Consider the following 16,419-nt stretch of genomic DNA (forward strand, 5'->3'; position numbering starts at 1 on the left):
GAAATATCATCTTAAAGAGGCATGAACACTAGCAGCTAAACCAGGGTCTCAGCGACAACCATAGCAACATAAGCAGGAACCTCAGAAACTATTCCTCTTTGACAGGACTTCTCTTTTATTGGATATTTTCTTTATTTGTATTTCAAATGTTAACCGCTTTCTCCATTTCCCCTCCAGCAATCCCCTACCCCATCCCTCCTCACCCTGCTTCTATAATGGTGCTCCCCCACCCACCCACACACTCTCGCTCTACTGTCTGCCCTGGCATTCCCCTACACTGGAGAATCAAGCCTTCACAGGACCAAGGACCTCTCCTCTCCTTGAGACATCCTCTGCTACTCAGGCAGCTGGAGCCATTGGTCTCAAAATGTATCTCTTTTGTTGGGTGCTTTGGCACTGGGAGCTCTCAGATGTCTGGCTGGTTGATATTGCTGTTCTTCCTATGGGGTTGCAAACTCCTTCAGCTCCTCCAGTCCTTTCTCAAACTCCTCCATTGGTGACCCCATTCTCAGTACAATGGTTTGTGGGGAGCATCTGCCTCTGTTTATGACAGGGTCTGGCAGAGCCCTTCAGGTAACAGCTGTCAGCAGGCACTTCTTGGCATCTGTAATAGTGTCTGGGTTTGGTGGCTGGATGTATATGGGCTGGATCTCCAGGTGGGACAGCCTCTGGATGGCCTTTCCTTCAGTGTCTGCCCTACATTTGGTCTCTGTGCTTCCTACTATGAGAATTTTGTCCCCCCTTCCAAGATGAACTGAAGGATCCACAGTTTGGAATTCAATCTTCTTGAGCTTCATGTGGTCTGTGAATTGTATCTTGAGTAATCTGAGCTTTGGGGCTAATATCCATTTATCAGTGAGTGCATATCATGTGTGTTCTTTTGTAATTGGGTTACCTCACTCAGGATGATTTTTCTAGTTCCATCCATTTGCCTATGAAGTTCATGAAGTCATTGATTTTAATAGATGAGTAGCAATCCATTGTGTAAATGTACCACATTTTCTATTCCTCTGCTAAAGGACATCTGGGTTCTTTCCAGCTTCTGGCTATTATGAATAAGGTTGCTATGAACATAGTGGAGCATGTGTCCTTGTTATATGTTGGAGCATCATGTGGGTATATACTGAGGAGTGGTATAGTTACATCCACAGGTAGTGCAATGTCCAATTTTCTGAGGAACCTCCAGACTGATTTCCAGAGTGGTTGTACCAGTTTACAATCCCACTAACAATAGAGGAGTCTTCCTCTTTCTCCACATTCTTGCCAGCATCTGCTGATGCTGGAGTTTTTTATGTTAGCCATTCTGACTGGCTTCAGGTGGAATCTCAGGGTTGTTTTGATTTGCATTTCCTTGATAACTAAGGATGCTGAACATTTCTTTAGGTACTTCTCAGACATGTGATATTCCTCAGCTGAGAATTCTTTGTTCAGCGCTATACCCCATTTTTTAATAGGGTTATTTGGTTCTCTGGAATATAACTTCTTGAATTCTTCGTATATATTAGGTATTAGCCCTCTATCAGATGTAGGATTGGTAAAGATCTTTTCCCAATCTGTTGGTTGCCATTTTGTCCTACTGACAGTGTCCTTTGCCTTACAGAAGCTTTGCAGTTTTATGAGATCCCATTTGTCAATTCTTGATCTTAGACTATATTCCATTGTTGTTCTATTCAGGAAATATTCCCCTGTGCCCAAGTGTTCAAGGCTCTTTGGCACTTTCTCTTCTATTAGTTTCATTATATCTGGTTTTTGGGGAAGTCCTTTATTCACTCAGACTTGAGCTTTGTACAAAGCAATAAGAATGAATCGATTTCCATTCTTCTACATGCTGACCTCCAGTTGAACCAGCACCATTTGTTGAAAATGCTGTCTTTTTCCACTGGATGATTTTAGCTCCTTTATCAAAGATCAAGTAACCATAAGTGCGTGGATTCATTCCATTGATCTACCTGCCTGTCTCTGTACCAATACCAAACAGTTTGTATCAATATTGTTCTGTAATACAACTTGAGCTTAGAGATGATGGTGTTGAATTTTGTCAAATGCTTCCTCAGCATCTAATGAGATGATCATACAGTTTTTTTTCTTTAAGTTTGTTTGAATAGTGTATTACATTGATGGATTTCCATATATTGAACCATGCTTGCATCCCTGGGAGGAAGCCTGCATTCATCATGATGGATGAGAATTTTGATGTGTTCTTGGATTCAGTTTGCAAGGATTTTATTGAGTATGTTTGCATTGATATTTATAAGGCAAAATGGTCTGAAGATCTTTCTTTGTTGGATCTTTGTGTGGTTTAGGTATAAGCAGGTATAAGCATATTTGTAGCTTCATAAAACAAATTGGGTAGTGTTCCTTCTGTTTCTACTTTGTGAAATAGTTTGAAGAATATTGGTATTAGGTCTTCCTTGAACGTCTGATAGAATTCCGCACTAAACCCATCTAGTCCTGGGTTTGTTTGGTTTTTTTTTTTTTGTTTTTTGTTTTTTTTTTTTTGTTGAGAGACTTTTAATGACTGCTTGTATTTCTTTAGTAGTTCTAGGACGTTTTAGGTGGTTTATCTGATCCTGATTTAACTTTGGTACCTGGTATCTAATGAAAATGAAAGCACAGTATACCAAAACTTATGGCACACAATAAAAGCAATGCTAAAAGGAAAACTCACAGCTCTGAGTGCCTCCAAAAAGAAACTGGAGAGAATATACACTAGCAGCTTGACAGCACATCTCAAAACTCAAGAGCAAAAAGAAGCAAATATGCCCAAGAGGAGTAGACAGCAGGAAGTAATCAAACTCAGGCCTGGAATCAACCAAGTAGAAACAAAAAGATCTATACAAAGAATCAACAAAACCAGGAGCTGGTTCTTTGAGGAAAAACAACAAGATAGATAAACCCTTTCTATACTAACCAGAGGACACAGAGGCAGTATCAAACTTAATAAAATCAGAAATGAAAGTGGAGATATAACAACAGAAACTGAGGAAATTAAAAAAAATTATCAGTTCCTACTACAAAACCTATACTCTGGAAAATCTGGATGAAATGGACAATTTTTTGCTAGGACTTCTTACACATCTGCAGCAAGAGCTAAAAGCATGATGTGAGGCCACTCCTGTGTACATGTATAAGCCAGCTCCAGTTTCCCTGCTATGAGCCCTTAAAGCCTTCTTGGCTGTCTGATTATCCTCTGTATGGTGAATTACTTTTTTAGTCATACACTTACTAAGAAATTGTAACTCTGATAAGCAATGACAAAATTTAGCCTAAGCTTTGGAATTTAAAAAAATGTTATATCTTATTTTTCTTGTTCTTTTAATTGTTTAAAATGGCACACTACTTAGAAAAGTATGTAAAATATATAGTTAAATAATTTTAAAGTAAATGTCACTACTCATATTTCATCATTTAATTTTATTATTGTTACTTTGTTTTTATCACTTAGAGTTCTGCCTTTGACTTTCTTGAGTATATTAGTCTTAGTTACATTAACATTTTGATAAGTCTACATGGTTTAATTTTCATCAGATTCTTTCTGTGTACCAGATCATTTTTTTAGGATGTGATGGACATAGTACTTTTCGGAAATAATCTTAAGCCTTCGATGATGTTCTCCATTTGTGAAAAATGTTTCTGTTGTTTAACCTAGGAATCTTGAGCCACAAGAAATCATCTCTTCACCTGCTAACAGTGGATTGTGCTTGCAGGGGCTTCCCACATAACTTAAGGCTTGCTGATTGAGTTCCAAATCACCCTTACTCTTGAGGTATGACCTCTCCAAAGCATGGTACCTGGATCCTACTTTTGACAGACCATGCAATCTTGTATCGTTGTCCCACAAGGGTGTCAAAATGAATACTCAGAGCTAAAGACATTGTTTAGCAGTTAAAAGTGCTTACTACTCTAGGAGCAGAATCAGGTTGAGTTCCAGGCAGCCATACCGGATATTTCACAACCATGTGTAACTCTAGCTCCAGGACATCTGATGCCCTCTGCCAACAAGATTCCCTGCATGAATGTGGTGTGCATAATCTCATGCAAGCATACAAATATACATTTAAATATAAGGTTAAATAAAATACTTTAAAGCATTGAACCAATGTTAAGCCTTTTAATCAATACTCAGAAAATACCTGAATGTGGGTATTATATATCTGTCTCCATAGGTCTTGGCTCTTGGCTCCATAAATACACTTTCAGGTCTTCTAAATATTCATATTTGCTTATATACTAAATAACCATGCTTCCATTAGCAATAGAAGACCTAGACATTGTAATATACCACATAGCCTAGATGTTCAGTAGTTTATAGTTTCTAGGCTTATGTACATACACTTTATGATACTCATACAAACCTTATCCATGTATTAAGTCATATATGGTATGCTGCACATGCTTGATTTAATATTGCCCAGCTATTTCTGTTACCTTTGCTTAGAATGTTGGTTAGAATTATCTATTACTCTACTCTTATTAGTGTTTATTTAATTATTCATAATAAATTAACCCAGAACTAAGTAGAATCATTGCTGCATCTATGCTTCTTGGGATATTTATCCCTTCCAACTTATAATTATTTTAAAACATCTCATTCATGCTTTATTGGACTTTGAAGCTCTTCTGTGACAGTTCTTAACTATGTCTGATCCATCCATGAATTATGTTCATTTCCTGTATCATAGTCATGTTACCTTGGCAGAAACCATTAGAAAACAGAGTAAACCTAAATGGCTCCTTTTTGCACAAGCTAAATGCTTTTGAAATAGAACCTCTAAATTATTCTACAGCATTTAATGGGTCATCTCAGCAGAAACAGGACTACAGTTCCAAACATTAATTGTGATTAGCATTAACAAGTTTCTCCAGAGCTTGATAAGCAATGCCTTACCTTCAGAGGAAAAGAAAAATAGTATTGAGAGAACAAATGAAAGCTTGAATATCCAGGCTGCAGCATCAAAATTGATATGCATATTTCATTCAGTATTAGCACACGTGACTTAAATTGTATAGTCATTGCTCTCATTAAATTTACAAACTCCCCCTGGAGTTCATGGCAGCCATCTGGCCAAATATTGGCTTCTTACATTTGAAACTCAATTGCACTGAAGTCGCTGAGTCTCTCGATCAATTACAAAGGATTTGAGCTCTTAAGGTTTACATTGATTGGCCACCATTTTCCTAATGGAGTCATAGCCTCTGTAATGACCTATTTGACAGCAGAGGTGCTGGCTTTGGAAGGCTATATATCCCAGCTCTTCATTTACCTAAAATGCTATTTGGCAGCCCTCATGAGAGCATCGGCTACAAAATGTGATTAGAGTTAATGTAAGTGTAGCAGAATGATGTTCTCATCTCATCTCTTCTTATTGCATATGGTTGCCACATATTATTCAATAACATGGATTGCATTTTCGAAGTAACTTCAGTGTACATTTTTATTTTAGAATTCATCAAGAGCCAAAATTTATGCACTAGCATACATATCTCCAAATCTACAGGCATACTCCAAAAGGGGAGCTCATTTTCAAAGCTAATGTATATCCTTCAGAATACACTCTAGCCTTCGTAACACAAAGAATATTTAGGCGTAGCTTTTAGTGAGCCTTGGGGAAAGATAACTAAGAGTCTCTTCCTTAGTTTATAGAAGTATGTGCAGTTGAATTCAACACAAAATTCAGATTCCAGTGTCAATTAGACCACCAATGTTAGAAGAAAGACTTTTTAATCTAAGGTTTGTCTCTGTTTATAACATTGAAGTATCAATAACACTTTCCTCACTACTTGAGTATTATGATGATACTAACTTCCTATAATGCTTTTCTTAAGACAGAAATAACAAAAATAAAGCACTCAGCATAGACCAAATGAGAGCTAGAACATACAGGAAATAGACATTCACATGCGTCAAGATTCACTTTAGTAAATAAAGGACAACCACTTCAATATCTCGGTGGTTTCCAGCACTTCCCATATAATCTGGCTAATAGGAACCAAAATTAGCTACTGTGGCGGTTCTAACTCATGATATCCTGAAGTTGCCATAGGTCATCACAGAAAAAGTTCCCCAGATGCTATCGAAAAACCAAGCATCCTTAGTTCCTTAGGTGACATAAATCCAAGTTCATTTAATTGGCATGGACAACTCAAATATGGCAGATTGTATCACTCTGCACTTCTACAGCATTCTTCAAATCAAAAACACATAGACATTTTAATTACACACAACAAAACATACAAATATATCCGTATCACTATGTGTATTACTGAAATTTTGCTTACTATCTATAAACCACTACAAATATGTTAATAAAACTAAAATAATTTCTAAATAAAAAAATCCCAAAATAAAATACTTCCTAAAACTCAATTATGATCTCCATTAACTTAAATGTCATAATATCGTTGTACACTTGCCACTTCTACAGAACGGCTTACTAATAAGCAATGTTATAGTTCCATATTCAACTTAAGATACTTAAAAATTGTTAATGTTCTTGATGATCACTGTGCGTATGCATGTAAAATGTGTGTGAGAGTGAGCACAGCCATTTATTCCACAGTGCCTGTGTGGAGGTAAGTTTTAGGATAAAACTCAAGATGGCGGCAGACTTGTAGGACAGACACCTTTCCCTGCTGAGCCAGCCTACAGGGCCCTCAACTTATGTTCTGAATTTGACTTTCACCTTTAGTTGAAAAATGATTTTTTTTTTTGGTTTGTGGGGGAGTGGTTGTTTGTTTTGCTGTTTGAGTTTGGGAGGGGTGGTTTTGCAAGACAGGGTTTATCTGTGTAGCCCTGGGCTACCCTGGATCTCACTTTGTAGACCAAATTGACCTCACATCATAGACATACACCTGCCTCTGCTTCGCAAGTGCTGAGTTTAAAAGTATGCGCCATCACACCAAGCTACCGGTAGTTTTAATAATCACCTGGAACATAACATTTTAGGAATTCTCTGTGAAACAATTAATGATTTGTATCAATTCAATTATTTTCAGTGGACAGAAATCGAAGTTTCTGAGTTTCTTTCCTTCCCTTTTTCTTTTAAAAGAATCTAAATGAGCTTAGTAATGAACTACCTAGAATTGCTCACTTTTTCTATCCTACCTACAAACATGTACCCTAAGCACAAGAATTTGGAGGAGCATGTAAGAATTCTGATTACCTCATTACTCTCAAAAACCTTATTACAGACAAGAGATATTATGGCATAATGTATTCTTTAATCACATAATATTGTATTTGTAGCTTCACAATTAATAAGAACCTCAACATTGACTCAGATCAGCTACCCAATCATCCAGAATCCACCTTCAATATCCGTATCGATGACAGACTCATTGCTTATGAATAAGTATATTTCAATTTAAAAGGTCTATAGTAAATAGAAAACATATTTAAAATATTTCTCTAACTTTCTATTTTAGGCAGTTCTTTTTAAAAAGAAAAGTAGAAATAAGTTCTTCTGATAAAATACATTAAACTAAATGTCCACTATTGTTTTGCAAAGGGTTTTAATTCTGGTTTTCTCCTCTCTGGGTAAATTTCTTAGTTTTCTTCTGATGTTAACTCTTTGCCTTCCATAATCTTAGTCACTACTTGTTGAATTTAGTCCCATTGTTAAAGCTCACACGAAATGCACTTTGAAACACTTGTCAGGTATTAATAATTTGGAGTACATTCATTCTCTAATATCTTAAGAGGATTGACTCAAGACACTCAACAAAACTGAAACATGTAGATACCCCAGACCATATATGTAGTATTGTAGATACACAGTTATATATTTTAAATTATTTCTGGATGACCTACCTTATCTAATACAATGCAAATATTATATGAATAATTAATATACTATATTATGTGGGTAGGTAGATATTCAATATATATGCAGGCATCATAGATCTAACTAGAAAAATGAGATATAAGACCAAAAAGTTTAAGCAATGAGATATGTAGATAGACTGAGTATCTGTGAATGGCAGGCTACAGGAAGATATGCCTATATATCACCTCATTCCTACAGTTGTGAATAGGGCATAGAAAATTCAAGTTTACTCTCTAGAATAATTTTCAAAAATGCTTGAACTTCTAACTCTTATGTACTGTATTAATTAGCTACTTAAAACACTTAATTATTTCAAAAGATAAAAAACTTTCATAAACGTTTACTATTTTTATAAATAGAAAGGACTAGGGATGTATCATAGTCAGTAAAGTGCTTGCACATAAACAAAACTCAGCCCACAGATAAAAAGCCAGACACAGTCATGTATCCCTATGATCCCAGCACTAAGGAGGCAGAGGCAGCATGATCCCTGTGCTTGCCAACCAGCCTGTCTAGCCAAAGAGAAACTGTGTAGTCAGTGAGAGACAGCTTTCAAAACATAAGGTGAAAAACAAAGCAGAATGACAACCAACATTGCCCTTTGATCTGTGATCTCTACCAGCACATGAATGAGCATCGAAACACACACACACACTAATAATAATAATAATAATAATAATAATAATAATAATAATAATGCATAAACAGGAAATAAAATTCTCTTTACTTGTTAAAGAAAAACAAAATGAATTTGATAGCAAAATGTCACTTACTTTTACATTTATTTTCCATAAATAATTTTAAAGCAAGGATATTAACATTACTGGTCTATTATTTGGAATGTCTTAGAAAATTCAATGATAAAAGAAAGGTACTATTTCTAAGTATTAGAGAATTTCAAAATAACTAGTTGTGACATCATTATACTTTATCTAAAAGTATCATAAAAGTGCATTGGCTGGCTTTCCTTTGTTATGGGGAAGACGTAGTTTTAAGATAGAGCTGGTCTTATTGCCTTGCAGACACTGCATCAATCTTTGATCCTCTTGCCTCAGTCTCCCAAGTGTCAGGATTCCTGGAATGTACCACCGCAGTTAGATACAAACTTGATATTAAAAATGAAATAAATGCATAAATTTAACATAGTTTTACTAAAAATTGTATTCTATACATTATAAAAGCAGAAATAGAACAAAATAGAAATTGTACATTAAGAATAGTGAACCAAGAAGTAATTTTAAAAGACGCATATAAAACACCATTTCTTAAAAGACAAAATAAGATAAAGGAAGATCAGGCAGATAGACAGACAGAGAGAGATGACAGATGACAGACAGGTAAACAGGTAAATAGATAGAGAGATGCTAATATTATTTTTTCAAAGGAATTCTGAATGCTGCAAAGATATCTAATTCAATTAAAATCTCAGTGTTTTCTTTATGATATTAGCCAAATGGCTCTAAAATTTATTTTTAAACTAAATAAATGAAAATATTTAATAAATATTTAAATACATTTCAATATTTTGAAATTTATTTCAAAAACAAATAAATGAAAAAGCAAAATGGCATAAAATGCCAACAAGGATGTAAGAAGCAGGGAAGACTGGCCTGAACAGTGGTGAGATGACTCAAACACAAAGGTAACTTAAAATCTGTCTCACCGTGGCCTAGACTATACGTCATTCCATACATGAGGCAAGACATCAGAAACTCACCCAAATTTTTAAGAACTTCTCTTATGGCTGTGCTTTTACAAACTCTTCACAGCATTCACACACACACACACACACACACACACACACACGTATGTGTGTGTGAAAATCAAGATAATTTTCATATGAAATAAAAGTAAGTTTAAAAGTTTCAAACCACAGAAAACTAGCAGAGACTAAAATGTTCTTACATTGGATTTGGGAATGAGAATGGCAAAAACAAAAGAAATAGCAAGATAAATAACATGCCAAAAATGAAGAAAAATTCTTCCAACCATGACAATGAAATAAAATATTTACAATAAAAAGAATGAAAGAAGAAAATATTTTAAATAATATTTAAAATAAAATATACCTGTAAAATCATTTATATTTAAATATGTCAGTACATGTTTACAAATGAAAAGTAGCCAGATAGGCATGATTGCTGGAAATCTTTATAATATAAGCTTTCTTGAAAGCAAGACTAAATAAACCCGGCTTTGGAAACCAGGTATATTACTGATAAGTTCTAGCAGTAATACTGCCCAACAAGTAGAAGCATGCAGGAATTTGTCCAAAAACAATTGGGCAATGGCTTAGTCTTTCTCAGCCCAAATTTCTCATCAATAGGATGGTGCTATCACTTAGGAGTTGTTATGAGATGGAATAAAGGTTTCAAGGTAACAATAATCTCTCATCAAATCCCTTGATATTGCAATCCATCTGTTGACAGGCTCCTTAAAATTATGTTACTGCTTTTACAAAATCCTAAAATGTGGTAAGAGGCGACCACAATAATTCACTAATACTAAGCAAGCAGTGATTGTGGACAGCAGTCTTCCCCCTTATACTTCAACCTCTTGTACTTCATGCCCCCAGCTCCACAGATAACGCAAAGGTCACCAGGGGATTAACCATCATCTCATCTGCTCCTAGCCTTTTGGGTGGATGACAGGTTATGGAACCCTTCCTTTGGAGGAACCATCTTGTGTGTTTAGCATTCCGGGTTCCACTAGGTCTTATCTGTGAGCACAAGGACCTCTATGTTTTCTAAAATAAACTCCCTATAGCTGGAGACAGGAACAAATTCCTGATATGAAACCAAATGCTGGACTTACCTGAATATGGTAACCTGTCCTCTGTGGAGACATGATGGAGTCTATCTACAGGGCTGTCACCACAGGTGCTGGCTCTGCTAAACATGAGGCTTTCAAGCAGGAGAGTTCTGGCCTTTACCCAGTATAGGTGTCATGCTTTTTGTGTGAGTGAGGTGGCCCCTGGTCACTATAAAGATTGCTGCAGGGACTCTAATCAAGAATAGCATCTACAACTGTCCACCAGCCCTAATTCTCTCCCACACCGTATAAACTAATGGTTAGTTGTTAAAATCCAGTGTGTCTGAATGGTAGGTTAGGATTACGAAGATCTCACTGGCAGATATTAAAATAAAACAGGGTCGTATGTATTCCTGGAACTGAGATAGAATCTTTTTCATAAGTTGTTTTTAGTGCCAATTATTACTTTGTTGGTAATTGTTAAATGCTTTAAAGCACAGACAGGGCATAGAATGAAAGACAGCTCTGTGAGGACAGCAAGGACAAAAATAAGGAATTGTATGAGGAAGATGCTGTGCAGAATCCACAGGATCTGGTTACTAAAAAAATAAAAATAAAAATCAATCTATCCCCCTTCTACATCTTTGAGGAAATCACACAGGACAAAGTAGCCAGAACCCTCCTATCACTAGTGTACTCCGGAGAAGTTTCATCCGAGCAAAACCAGCTGACCGTAGAGGGGGCTGGGAGGCTCTCCTGCACCTCTCTTATATGACTGTTCTGGTTCTTCATCCAGTTTTACACAGAAGGGCGGCAGCACAGAGGTCCAATTTCTCTTGTGAGAAAGCAGGACTGAGACTCAGAAGATGGCTGAACTGAACACATTGTGTGATAGTTTTTGCCGAGTAAATAATTAATACCTATTAATCCTGACGATGACATTTGCTTTTGTTATATATAGTTCTCTTGGCTGTTTACTTACCCCTGGAGGAGGTAGCACTTTACCTGGGCCTTTTATAAAGGACATGTTTTAAATAGTTTAATTTGTAAAGGGACAGGCATATGCAGGATGAATTTGTACATGCAGAAATGGGCTAACTTGGCCAGTGTAGAGTGCGGGGAGACTGGTGAGAGGTCAGCATAGAAGTGGCAACAAAAGAATGTAGTCAGGCAGAGGGAGTCCTCCAATGACTTTCGGCAAAGAAACAAGATTATCACAAAAAGGTTTAATTCCTACTCTTTAAACAAATGAGAACCTGTGAGATGTCTCTGTGAGTGGAGATGTCTGCAGCCAACCCTGATTACCTGCATTCAGTCCCTCGGACCCACACGGCGATGAGAGAACCAGCTCCCATCAAATTGTCCCCTGACCTCCACACATGCAGCATGACACGTGGAGCTATGATGCACATGTGCACACAGACTCAGATATACATACATCCACACAATGAATAAATAGGAGTTTAAAGAATGGGAAAACAGAGCCAGCAAGAGCCCAATGCATCCTGTCCTCTGACGGCTATGAAAGTCGCTGTCCTACTCACACTGAGTACATTGTCTATTTAAAATGGTTTGCTAAAATCATTGGCCAAGTCTCTCTAATTCTTCCCTTGAATCTAGTGATGAAATGTGAGATGCCTAATGAAATTACCTGAATTCTAAACTTATCTTCATCACCGATGAGCTGTGTAAAGTGGAGTCAGTTATTTGAGCTCTCATGGGTTTTGTAAGCACTGAGAAATGTACTCACTCTTGGGGTCATGAGGCCTTAATGAGATGACAGTAGAAAATGTCTAACAGAGTGCCTCAGACCTAGAATTGGATGAGCATTACCTATTGATAAATGAAAGATGGATACCAATTATAAGTTCATTTAAATCACTTTGGCCATAATTTATAGCACATCATGACATCTTTACATCTTTGACTAATACTGTCTCTTCCAGATTTGTACCTTAACAGTAAGCATTATGTGGCTGCCAAGGTGGTGCCAATTAATGAACAGGAACACTTTGTCTGCAATTAAGATGTAAGCTCATCCCAACTCTTGTCCACAAAACTATGCCATGAAATTGCTTGAGGATTGGCAAGATGGCTCAGTGGGTAAAGGCACTTGCCACCAAGCCTGACTTACTGAGCATTCTGAGTTTGATCCCTGGAGCCCTCAGCCCTCATAATAGGAGATGAGAACCAAACTTCAGGCTGTTCTCTGACTTACACACACACACATACACACACACACACATGCACCCTATCACACACATGCATACTAAACTAACAAATAAATGTAAATTAAGAAAAATTGTAAACATAGAGAAAAATTGTACTTAGATACCAAAAAATAAAATCAAGTCATGAGATGTGGCATGTTCAAGTGAATCCTCAGTCATATCTAAAGTTGGCACTTTACTTTTAAGGTCCCCCACAATGTTTAATTTTCTCTTTGAAAGTCTTATTATAGCTCAATTAAAAACCCAACACTCCATATTTCTACTGCCCAACTTCCCCAGAGCAGAAGTGCATTAATATTCTATACAGTACACTTATTCAAAAATATGTAGTAATTGTTTCTATACTAAAGACAGAGGGCAACAAGGGAAAACTTGAAGGGATTAAAGTTAGCTCATTATAATACTGTTATACTGAAGGAGTAAACTCCAGCACTCCTGGAATTTACTTAGGCTAGATTGTGTTTTGTTTTAGTTTGGTTTGGTGTTTTGCTGAAATCAGGGACTCACCTGCATACTACTAGCATCTGGTCAAGACATGAAATGTGATTTTCAATATGTAGTACTTATATTGGCCTATCTACCAGTAATGTTGATGCTTTAAGCCACCAGAGAAAAATGACACTGGCTCCTGTGTGTCCTATGGTAAGGTGTAGGTATGGTCTGAATGTGAGTGTCCCACATAGACATTTGGTCCCAATTAGTATACTATTTAGGAGGTCGGGCCTCTCTGGGGGTCTTGGGTCATTAGGATGAAAGCCTCTAGGGTTATCTCACAATACTGCTTCCGGTCTTAATCTGCATGTTTCCTAACCCACTGAGATGTGAGAAAGTATCTCACAGCCATGAGATATGACCATCACCATGCTTTCCTGGCCATGGTAGACTGAATTTTCTTAAAGTCTTCCTTAAGTTGCTGGTGGTGAAGTATTTCAGTACAATAAGAGGAAGGGAACTAAACCAGGTAAGTTCTTACGTGCTCAGAGGGTATTGATGGTTCACATGAGACTTCAGTGCACTTTCTAAGTGCATGTTCCCAATTAGAAAAATGCAAGAACACCCAAAATGTCCAGGAAACCTTGACAATGGAAGCCTACTACTGATTTCCCCACACCCTTTTCACTGTGGTGCTGAAAGAAATAGCTTTAATGCCTATTGTAATGGTGGTATACCTTCTTATTACTAAGTGACCTTTTTTGGCAATAACTTGTGAACTCCAGAATATTGTCATGTTGGATCTAATGAGTATATCCACTGAAACCAAGCAGTCCAACCTTAATGCAAAAGAGGCAAAATTAAACATCCCATGTTGTTTTAATTGCATGTTTTACATATTTAGTAAATCCTTGAAGTAATTTAATTTCTATTAGGATAAAGTAAAATAAAGCATGAGAAATTGGTTATTGTTTCAACCTTCATCTTGGTTGTAGCCCATGGCACTGGTGAATTTGGACGTAAGTGATCCCATCCACACAGAGACCATTATATTCCAAGTGATCTGCCAAAATTCAAACGAGAAACCTTTGTAGAAAATGTGGTCCATAAAAGCAAAAGGAAGACTTACCTCCAATGTAAGTGTATGGCATACACAGAATTGTATTCAAGTTTCAGAATTGTCCACATCTTTATACCAAACTACTTGGAATTGAGAATTTTTGATGCAAAAGAAAAAAGTTATACATTTCTTTACATTTTATTTTGCTTAACATAAAATGAAAATTCAATTAAGAATTTCAATTTTAGGCGCAAGTCCTCCGAAGAGACTGTGTGCCCGCAGGTACCTGTGTTTTCCAATAAACCCTCTTGCTGATTGCATCCGAGTGGACTCGGCTCGGTCATTGGGCGCTCGGAACTCCTCCTGAGGGAAAGGTCCTCTCCGGGGGTCTTTCATTATGGGTGCTCGCCCCGGGATTTGGAGACCCTCCGCCCAGAGATCACCGACCACCCACCGGGAGGTAAGCCGGCCGGCGTTTGTCTTGTCTGTTGTGTCTTGTCCTGTGAACGGTAGATCAGTAGGCTCAGATCTGGGGACTATCCGGGCGGGCCAGAGAAGGAGCTGACGAGCTCGGACTTCTCCCCCGCAGCCCTGGAAGACGTTCCAAGGGTGGTTGGAGGAGAGGGAGATCCGGATCCGTGGTGCCTCCGTCCGTTTTCGGAGGGATCCGCACCCTTGATGACTCCGTCTGAATTTTATTGGAGTAGAGGATCCAAGACCCTCGCTGACTCCGTCTGAATTTTTGATTTCAGTTTGGTACCGAAGCCGCGCGGCGAGTCTGCTTGTTACTTGTTTGACTGTTGGAATTGTTTGTCTTCTTTGTGACCTGACTGTGGTTTTCTGGACGTGTTGTGTCTGTTAGTGTCTTTTTGACTTTTGTTTCGTGTTTGAATTTGGACTGACGACTGTGTTTAAAATCTTGGACCGACGACTGTGTTTGAAATCATGAAACTGTTTGCTTTGTTCGTCGAAGAGTTTTACTTGGTCCCCTTAACGCTTAGTGAGTAAGAAACTTAATTTTGTGGACCCCGCTCTAGTGGCGGTGTGTTGGTTGATATCCAAAGTTAATTTTTAAAACATAGTGTTTTGGGGGTTGGGGATTTAGCTCAGTAGTAGAGCTCTTGCCTAGCAAGCGCAAGGCCCTGGGTTCGGTCCCCAGCTCTGAAAAAAGGAAAGAAAAACAAAACAAAAACATAGTGTTTTATCTGTGCTTGTGCTCGCAGCCAGCTGTGATGAACTGGGAAAGATTTAAATTTTCCTTGGGAGTAAGGAATCTTAAAGGCGGAGTTTCAGCCGGTATGGCACTTAGTGCGTAGCTGCCTAAAAGATCAGAAATGCTGTCAACAGGCTATAAAAAAAAAAGGGACAGGCGGTGTTAGAAATGCTACGGGAAGAACTATCTAAAAAGGCTGAGAGTGAGGTGGGAGAGGACTATAAGGAAAACAAGAAAGGAATTTCTGACATTTGCTCACAGAAGGAGAGCGCTCATTTAGAGAAGTTCTTTAAGGAAGCCTGCCTTATCTGCTGTCCTTATTCCAAGGGAGGAGTCAGTCTCCAACATTAAATTACTTTTCTCACTGATCATCATTAACATGGAGAGTGCCTTTGGTCCTATCCCCACAGCAGCCAGTTCCTGTCCCTATGGTTAAAATGCCCCAGGTTGGGGGACAAAAAGAGCCCCTAAAATAGTTTCAAAGAATCTACAACTGTGAAGAACTTTGTTTTGCCAGTAAGGATTAATGTTTTCTTTTCCATGGGCCTATAGCCCACTGAGACAGTTTGGTAAAAGGCTGTTACTAAAGTCCTGAAAGCCCCAGGTGAACTGGTTACAATTCTTTTGCCAGCTGCTTAGTATCTAGCACCCAGGTTCTAACCATCTCTCCATCCTTTTGTTATTAGTTGTAAGCCTAGTGTCATTTGGAGGCTGGTTCTCTTGAGAGGCAAAGCCACCAAGCTGACACTGAAGGGAGGTAGGTACTCCTTAAGGGAAAATCTAAGTCCAGAGAGACAGCCGGTAACAGCTAGGCTGCCTCTCTGCTCGCCTTTCTGTTTCATAGACAAAGCTTGTGCTTATATTTACAGTGGCCTTTTTGTCCAAAAAAAGGCCTCCTGGTTTAGC

At 37.9% G+C, this 16,419-nt stretch overlaps 1 long non-coding RNA gene across 2 annotated transcripts in view; it reads right to left on the bottom strand.

Moving 5' to 3' along the window:
• Window positions 1-16,419, bottom strand: part of LOC120102919 (uncharacterized) — a 441,889-nt gene that overhangs the window by 132,825 nt on the left and 292,645 nt on the right. The window contains exon 6 of one of the 2 annotated variants that reach the window (XR_015620978.1): window positions 8,529-8,901. The exons of the other annotated variant lie outside the window; for it this stretch is intronic. This is a non-coding gene — a long non-coding RNA (uncharacterized LOC120102919). Of the gene's footprint in view, window positions 1-8,528; window positions 8,902-16,419 lie in introns of those variants that run through there. 2 annotated transcript variants of the gene reach the window in all.

Source organism: Rattus norvegicus, chromosome 5 (assembly GCF_021556685.1).
Source record: "Rattus norvegicus strain SHRSP/BbbUtx chromosome 5, alternate assembly SHRSP_T2T, whole genome shotgun sequence".
NCBI classification, from domain to species: Eukaryota; Metazoa; Chordata; class Mammalia; order Rodentia; family Muridae; genus Rattus; species Rattus norvegicus.